Source organism: Manacus candei, unplaced genomic scaffold (assembly GCF_025592945.1).
Source record: "Manacus candei isolate 608988 ecotype Guabito, Panama unplaced genomic scaffold, ASM2559294v1 h1tg000046l, whole genome shotgun sequence".
Classification (NCBI taxonomy): Eukaryota; Metazoa; Chordata; class Aves; order Passeriformes; family Pipridae; genus Manacus; species Manacus candei.
In genome coordinates, this window is record NW_026138094.1 from 8,576,470 (window position 1) to 8,585,258 (window position 8,789).

The 8,789-nt window shown below is 44.6% G+C and overlaps 1 non-coding gene across 1 annotated transcript; it reads left to right on the forward strand.

Moving 5' to 3' along the window:
- The first annotated feature begins 1,261 nt into the window (after nt 1–1,261).
- On the forward strand, nt 1,262–1,334 carry TRNAV-AAC (transfer RNA valine (anticodon AAC)). The gene has a single exon. It is a non-coding gene; the product is annotated as a tRNA-Val (tRNA).
- The last annotated feature ends 7,455 nt before the right edge of the window (nt 1,335–8,789 follow it).

An 8,789-nucleotide genomic window follows, 5' to 3' on the forward strand; every position in this document is an offset into this window, starting at 1 on the left:
GGGATTTTCCTGTTTGGCTGACAAAGCAGGCAATTTCTTTCCTTCTCCCAGCAAAGCTTCAGTGGCTGCCACCATGCAGCCAAGCACAGCACTGCCACTCCTGGTCACAAAAGCATGAGAACACCTCCCTGGAACCCATTTCCTACCAGCTCCTCCCTTGTGCTGTGGGGAATCATAGTCCTGAGTTCACTTCAGCAGCTGGATCTGTGATTTTGTTTAGCCAGTTGTATTCCCCCATGCTCTCTCCTCTCCCTATGGGGAGTTCCAGTCTCCCCTCAGAAAGCAGCAGTTCATTACCTTCAATTATTTTGCACTACCCATTTTCCCCTGTTCATGGACCCCAGATACAGGTACACAACAAACCCAGTGGCCAGAAAATGACCCTTACTTCAGTCCCAAATCAGTATCCCTGGCAGGCTGACACCTAACCCAACATTTGATACATTCATGACATATAACAATGACAACATCCACAGGAGTGGCCTGCCAGTTTAAAGAAAAATTTGCAAAACCTTACAGGTTTCCAGCACTCTGCTGACCGCAAAGTGCTCCTCTCTTCTCCTCAGACCTGAGAGTAACACAGATTTACCCAGAAAGTGCCATTCTTCAGGTAAAATAAGATCCGGATGAGAAGCAGTTGGCTCCAAACCAACTGAGACAAGAGACAGCCGATGGTGAGCAGCTGAGACCATGGCAAAATAATGGTTACCTCACCCTGTGCTCACAGCATCTTCTCTGTTTAGGAAGATGGATGGTCTTGGGGTCACAGAAGCCTCATCTGCTATGGTAACAGCCATGGCCAAAAACAAGTGCTGATTGCTAACTAATTTCCACAGGCTCCTTTTTTGCCAACTCTCTGAAAATAAAACACCTCATACATTCATGGGTAGGAGTGCTCAGAAAGCATGGAATTTGGGCTGCCTGTACTGTGGGGCGCATTGTTATCCTGCCACCCACACCTCGTATACCAGGTTGTGGAGGGAATTATCCATCTCCCCCCTGCTCGGGTGATTGCTCTCCCTGCAAGTGGCAGAGGTTTATCTCCTTCTCCCACAGGCAGCAGATGGTCCATCTGCCCCAGAGAGCTGGGGGAACATGTGCTGGGCCAGCTGCAGGCTCTGCCCTCCCAGAGCAGGGAGACAGACTGAGATGCCAAGGCTACATCTCTGGTTGCTCCTAAGGCAGCCCAGTGGATTCCCGTCTCTTGTCCAGCTAGCAGCCATTTCTCCACGGCAATGACAGAAATACATTGTGTAGCTTTGTTTCCGTAGTGTAGTGGTTATCACGTTCGCCTAACACGCGAAAGGTCCCCGGTTCGAAACCGGGCGGAAACACCACGTTTTTTCTCTGTAACAAATGTGGATAGAGCCTTTCCCAAATCCCAAATCTTTGTTCGTGAAGCCCAGCCATGAAGAGTGATGAAGAGCTTTGATACTGTCGTCAGCCTCAGACTTTTTGGCCAGGCAAAGCACATGAACTGTCCTGCAAAATACAGAATGAGGAAGCTGTGACAAGTACAGTGTGGCCAGACCAAGGGGGTGCATATAGGACTTAATAATAAGCAAAGCAGGAGTTTTAAAATGCAAAGAGAAGCAAAAGTGAATTCAGCAAACAACTATCAATTGTGTTTCCTAAGGATGGCTTTAACTATCTCCAAAAGTTAAGATAACATCAGAAAAAGATATGTATGAGCACAAAGATGGGAACTTCTGTTCCCTTTTAGTGTCCTATTGCTGGGTTTAGGACTGACAGTAAATACATTCAGAAACTGCAGCTGATCCAACGTGTAGCATCACAGCTGTGACTTGTACAGGCTGGGAAAGCATATTCTGTCCTGTTCTGTTCTGCTCAGTTCACATTTCCTGGCACAGGAATTCCTATCCTGACTCTGTGCCCTACAGCAGCAGCATGGAAGTGGAAGATTCTCTTTATTTCTTTCTTTATTTATTTATTTGGAATGAAATTTTTCTTGTCTGCTTCATAGAATCAAAAGGCTGGAAAGAACCTCAGCATCTCAGCAATTTACTAGTCCTTTCCCCTGTGAAAGCTCAACCATGGCTATGACACTTTTACTTTTGATAAATATTTATCCAGCCTCTGTTTGAAGACCTCCAGCTGTGGAATCCTACAGCCTCCCCAGGAAACCCTCATCCTTGCCATTAGAAGGTTTTACTTCCTATTTAGTCTGAATCTTCCTTGCTGAAGTTTAAGCCATTTCTTTATCCTGGAGAGAAGAAAAGATTATTTTCTTCCTTTTCACAGCAACTTTTATAAGTCTCTCACATTAAGCAGAAGATCAGGGAGACACAGCAAAGGCTGAAGCTGTTTCTGCCCATTTTGGCAGTTCTCCTCATTGAAGGTAATTAAGTGTAAAGAGGTTCTTTCTCCCAGTGCAACAGGCATGTTGCTAACATGCAAGTAGGCTTTGTGCCATCTGAACAGATGCATATGTATGCAGGCAAGAAAAGGCCATGTCTGAGCATCAGGCATGAAAAAAGAATTGAAATTTAGACAGAAACAATCAGGCTGTTTCTAGTGTCATAATTTCACCAGAGATGAGCAGAAATTCAAGTGGGTACATCATCTTATCAAACCGTGATATTTCCTTTCCCCCCCCCCTTCTTCATCATTCACCTCTTTGAAAACAGTGTTCAGTAAGTTATTCCCAGCACCCAGAAACCAGACTGGAGATGCACCCAAACCCTGAACCATCAGCTGGCAGATTACCAAAGTGCATTTACCTAGGGATATCTAGCCCATTTGCTGCACATTCACAACCACAACCAGCCTGTACCCACGCTGGTGCAATGCTGAGCTCTCCTACCAACATGCATCAGTGCCCACAGCTCTGGCTGCCATCCTCAGGAAGATGGTAGTACTCTCTGACCATAATCAGGTCCCTCCAGCCTTACTTGCTCCAAGAGCTGTACGGAGCTAACAAGAACCAAACATGCAGCAGGTGGTTCCAGCTGAGTTCATCACATCTTTGCCCAAAATAACCTGCTGGACAGCTGTGAGGAGGAGAATCTCATCTGGCTGAGAATCAGCATAAGGAGGGGAGATAAGATGTGGAGTCAGGCAGAGAGGCTGTCGTGAATTATTGATGGTTCTCAGTGGATGGACAACTTTCCTAAGTTAATAGCCCTGCAGTCAGTGCTTTTTTTGGTACTTTGAGAGCAACAAAGCACATCTGGTCTTGCTTCTCAGGCTGGTAAGTACTGAATTGCTAGGGAGATAGTGTCCTTGGTGCTAAGAGGACTTTTTATCTTATTTTGCAGTATATACCAATACAATCAAGAGGCAACACTGGGGAAAGGTTTGTCTGCTGTATTATGAAGCTTTGAGGATGCTCTTCTCTGCGGGGCTTTACCAGCAGGAAATTGTCTGTCTTAGCCTGAGAGCTGCAGGTTGTGTCAGACCAGGACTACAGAGGGCAGAGAGCAATTCTAATTAAAATGTTTTTACATGCTGTCACACACACAGAGCTTTTCCTTTTGTCATCCCAGATTTCTGAGGCGGTCCCCCATCTTTGGTGTTTTCCTTGCAAGTCTCTTCACAGAGCAGATCTTTAGCCTGAATCATTCCTGAAAATAATTCTTATTCCTAAACTGTAGGAGGAGATAAAGGAGATTTTGAGTTTTAAAATCCCAAGGGTCACAGCCAAAGTGGGTTGGATGGAGCACCCAGAAATTATCTTCTGTGCTGAATAAGCTGTTCCTATCACATAACATTTCTGTGCATTAAGCTGATCTATGTTGACATAAGTGGGATATTGGGGAGTACCTACTGGGACTCCTGATACTTTACACAAAGCAGACATGGATAATTGAAAAAGATGTTCCCTTCCACAAAGCACTGCAGGCCCCCTCATCATCCCTCTCTTTCTGTTCCTTCTTTATGGCTAAATTGAAAACGAGTGCACTGTTTGCCTCCTGCTGCTCTTCCCACTGTCTCTCTTTTATGCCACTGGCAGCAGAGCTCAATGTTGATGGATAATCAGATGGGAGATGCACATTATGCTTCTGCCATCAAACCATGTCATAGTGGCTGGGAGCTGGGTGGTCATAGAGGGCAAACCTGTCCTCTGATAAAGCCCAGGTGAAGACCACCAGGAATCACATCTTGCTCCTGAAGGCAGTTATCTGGATCCAAGTTTCCCTTCCTTATGGCTTCTAAATGTTTCTATGCTTGCATTTCAATAAAACAGTTCTCATTGCACACATCCAGTTAAGAAAGCAATCCCAAAAAACCCAGGCCAGTGGTCAGGGATGCAGGACAAGAACTAGGACCCCCGTTGGGTGGTTGCTCCAGTCCACTGGACCATCATCTACACCCACTTATTCCCATCCTCTGCTCAGTGACCAGAGTAACTGTGCTAAAACAGAGGGAGAGAAAAGCAGAAACACACAGCCCAGCACCAAGCTGCTCCCATCAGGTGCAGGGATAACCAGGGAAGCAGCTGTGTAGATTGCCACTGGGATTTCCAGGGGATGCTGTGAAGCTGGTACCATTTAAGTGCCATAATCTACAACATCAGCCCAGCCTTGGCTCTGCCTGTCCCCTATTGATCCACAATCTGGGCTCGAGGGAGCTGCAGCTCTCTTCCAAGACGATTCTGTGCTGCGTGTTTTGACTGGAAGGTATGAATGTCCAAATGTACTGAGGGGTTGAGGTATAAATGCAGGGGAGATGAATGTAGTGAGACATGCTATTATTTAAAAATACCCTGAATGATTTATGCACCTTCTGCAGCCCTCATGCACCCCCTCACTAATGCTTATGCATTTATAGACTTCAGTTTTCAGCGAGGTGTTTCTGCTTTGAGGAGGAGAAAAAAGATTCCTGACATTGAACTGAGGCTTGTAACCACTATAAACCCAGCTCTGCATGTTCCTGGCCTCCTTCCACACTTCAAGAACTACGAGGTACCCAGCAAAAGGATCAGGCCACAGGTTTACAACAAACAGAAGGAAATACTTTTTTCCCCTGCCATGCATAACTGAGTGACTCTCTGCCACGGGATTATGGAGATGGACAGATAAATAAATTCACGGACAGGTTAGACAAATTTATAGAAGACAGGACCAAGTAATGGCCATTAAGTGGGATGATCAAGATGAAATTTCTGCTTAGGAAGTCACCAAATTCTGATTGCTGTAAACTACAGCAAGAAGGAAAAGAGAGCTGGATGCTTAGGGAAGCGCTGGTGTGCACACTCCCCAGCTCATACTCTTCTTTAAGCATCTTGTTTAAGGGAGGAGTTGGGGATGGAGGAATGACTGGTCTGATCCAGAATAGCTATTATCTAAGTTCCTCCCCCAGCCTGGTCACCTTCCCCCAGGCAGCATCCAGTCCTGACTCTGACAGAGCCCAAACCTGTGGTCTGAACTGCAGTGGAGTCACCTGGCACCAGTATCAGGGTGTGCATCACTACCAGAGAGAGGCTGCTCAGCAGCAGTGAGCATTAACTTTGCGAGGAAAATAAATTATAGTATTCATTTTGGGGGGTTATAAAACCAGTTCATTCTGCAGATATAAACATTATAAAATAAAGCATAAAATAAATCATTAAAAATGGGAACACAGCGGGAGAAGAAAGGAAGTAAGGAGAAAGGAAAGGAGAGGTAATGAATCTGGAAGGACAGATAAGCAGCTGAAAGATGGAAGACAAAAATAAAATCAGAAAACAGACCTGCAGTGGAAGGAGGGTGTCACAGACATTTGAGGGGCAAGTTCATTCAGTGACTACAGTCAGTGGATTTAATGTTGCCTGCAGATTTTCAGCTTAAACTTTCAAGGAAATAAACTTCTGAGTGATTACAGTGTCATCTAACCTCCCAGAAACATCACCAAGTGGTTAATGCATATATACACACATAATATGTGATTTTATTTATGTATACACACACACACATGCATATACTATTTTAATATATACACACAGAGATGTTATTTTTTAGGACTCCAGAAGGGAAAAAAGGCTCTTTGTGAAAAGCATCAATGTTTGCTGTTGTCAAAGAGGGAAAGCTACATACGTTTCATCTGCTGTTATTTCCTAGCCCTGCTGGAGGTGTATCGCCAACAAATGTTACCCAACAAAGCTTGGGAATGTGACAACTGAGTGAAAGCTTTGCAAAAACAGACTGAACAATTTGTAAATTAATCTGAAATGAGACGAGTATGTCAAAAAGACCCATCCACAAGCACAACGAATTTTAAAATTCAGTGCTGTCACCAGTGATGGCAGTTTCTTGAGAGGCACAGTGGCAGGGGGAATGTGCTGTAGCCACAGTTCCCTGCACACAGCTCCTGCCTGCGCCTGGGCTGGAGCTCCGGGTGGAGAGAGGAAATTCTTGTGCACACACGCTCTGTAAGTGCATAAAAGCCATTACTTTATAGCAGCAAGGCTTTCTCTGACCTTTAGATAGTTCATATCAGAAAATGGCACCTCATTATGCAGTAGCTGCAAGAAGTTGGAGTAAATGGGCTTTTCCCACTGTAAAAAACAGAACAAAAATAAAACCCCCAAAACAAACAAACAAATCCAAACCTGTCCTACAGCCAAGATGTATTTGAGTCCTTTTCTTGATTCAAAACCTTCTCTGTGGAGTAATACAGCTCAGTGAATGCCCCTCCTTCCTAATTCACTCCAAAGTAGAGATGATTAAAATTAACCATTTATCATGGTCCCCTCTGCACAGGGCCAACTGCTCTGAGCTGCAAGGAGGTGTAGTATTGCTTAGCAAGGAAATTCCAACAAGGACATGGCACAGTTTCTTAGGACCAAATCCAATTAAAACATTTCCATTTTCATCTCCTGACCACCCAAAGTAAAGCAGAGTGCATCTAGCTCCAGAGCACTTCAAAGCGCTGTTTAATTGTATGAATATTTTAAACGTAACACAAGAGAGACAGATCCTCTGCTGCTCTCAATTAACGCAGCTTCACAAAGTCAGAGAGATGCACACCAGTGAGGAGACTGGCCCCAAATGGGGTTTAAGAAAAAAAACAAACCCACAATAGCACAGTACTAAAATTCAGCTTTTGCAGAACATTTACGTATTTCTAGTGTTGCTCCTCTGAGTGATGCTCTACATAGTGCTAAAATTTACAAGGGTCTGATTTTAGATATCAACCCTGCCTGTCAGGGCTAACCTTGCTGGTACCTGGTGAGGATGCAGCCTCAGCATCCAAGTCCTGCAGAGCTGAGCATCCCTTTGTCCTGCCTTAGATTCCTTGGTTGTATGGGAATGTGAATCCCCACTGATGTGAGATTAACCATTTCTGAAAGTCTTAATTCTCCAGGCTTCAGCAGAAAAGAGAATTTGAACACCACTTGTAATGTGGTACTGAGTACTGGGTGTTGGAAGGCAGCCTCATCTCCAGCATGTCCTGGGGCTCTGTGCAGTGTTTCTGGTACAGCAGCTCTTGGAGTTGTCTCATTTAGGGAAATAGAACAAAATACCCTCTGAAAAGAGCCTTCTGCTGCTGAGTCCAGTGTTCAGAGCATCCTGAGTCTGAAAGGGCCAAGGAGATCATGAAATAAGTACTTGTGTTTCCTTTTATGTGGGACAGTGCAGTGTTTCAGGATCTCAACGGGAAAAGCTACACTTTACAGGAAAACATTCAGTAGAGTTTGAGAGATTTATGTTCCCACAAGAGACCTATTTTGGATGGCTAAACCCCCCACAGACAGAGTCCAATTATCTGGGGTTTTTCAAACCTTTTCCATGGAACCCTGTTAAATTTTTATAGAATCCTCAAAATTCCCACTCTGGTGAATCCTCCGAGGTTTTGTCATTAAGGCAATTCCTGGAAGAGCGCTCCGCTTTTAGAGGGAGGAAGACATAAAGAGTGAGTTGCATCCCCGAAGAGCCAAGATACACATGGAGCATATTCACAGGGGCTGCAACAAGCAACCTGAAACTGTAAAAGCTGATGGCACCACATCCCTAATTCGCTCTTTAGAGAACTTTGCAAAGTCTTGTGCTTGTACCAGTGATAATGAAAGTGATTAGCACAGCACGATTAAACTCCCTGTAGGACATTTTTTTTTCCTTTTAAATTAAAGGTTGGAAGTTAGATTTATCCTCTTCTATAATGACTTTTGGATTATACTGTCTGAACTGCATGGTTTTAACTTGGTATAAAAATATTAACCCATGAGAAAAGTCACAGGGGTTAGTGGTGTTATCAAGTCATAGAATCCAATCTAAAAACTTTTCTTCACCACCTTTTTTTTTCTTACAGAGCTTTAAAGGAATACATAAATCTCACTTTTATGTGTTCCTTAACCTCAAGATATTCAAAGCATTATCAAGTACAACTGGTGTCCATAAGGTCCAGCTCCCTCAGCCTCAGAAAAAGGTTGCAAAGTTAATCTAAGAATGGAAGGAAGAGAAGTTCATATTTTAAACAAACAAAGGGAAACCACAAAACCAAAACCCACATGCCATCTCAACCCTTAGTAACAGCTTTCTCAAGGTGAAAATGAAAATCATCACCCTGGGACTGGTCACTTCACCCACCACATGTGAAAGAGCCGGAGCTGGACGGGGGGTCTGAGGTCCCCACACTGCCCCGTGCAAGGGGGCTTTTGCGTCAGGCTTGGCAGCTCCCAGTCCTCATCCTGCCAGCCAGGAGGGTGTTCTACCTGAAAGCCTCACAGCTAAAGCTGGGAAAGGGTTTCTAGGAGAAATCCTTCTCCAGCATGAGGCTGGCAGCCCCTGAAGGTCTGCAGAAGCCCCACAGGGCACCTTGCTCCCACGGAAAAGGGCTTTCCACCCACA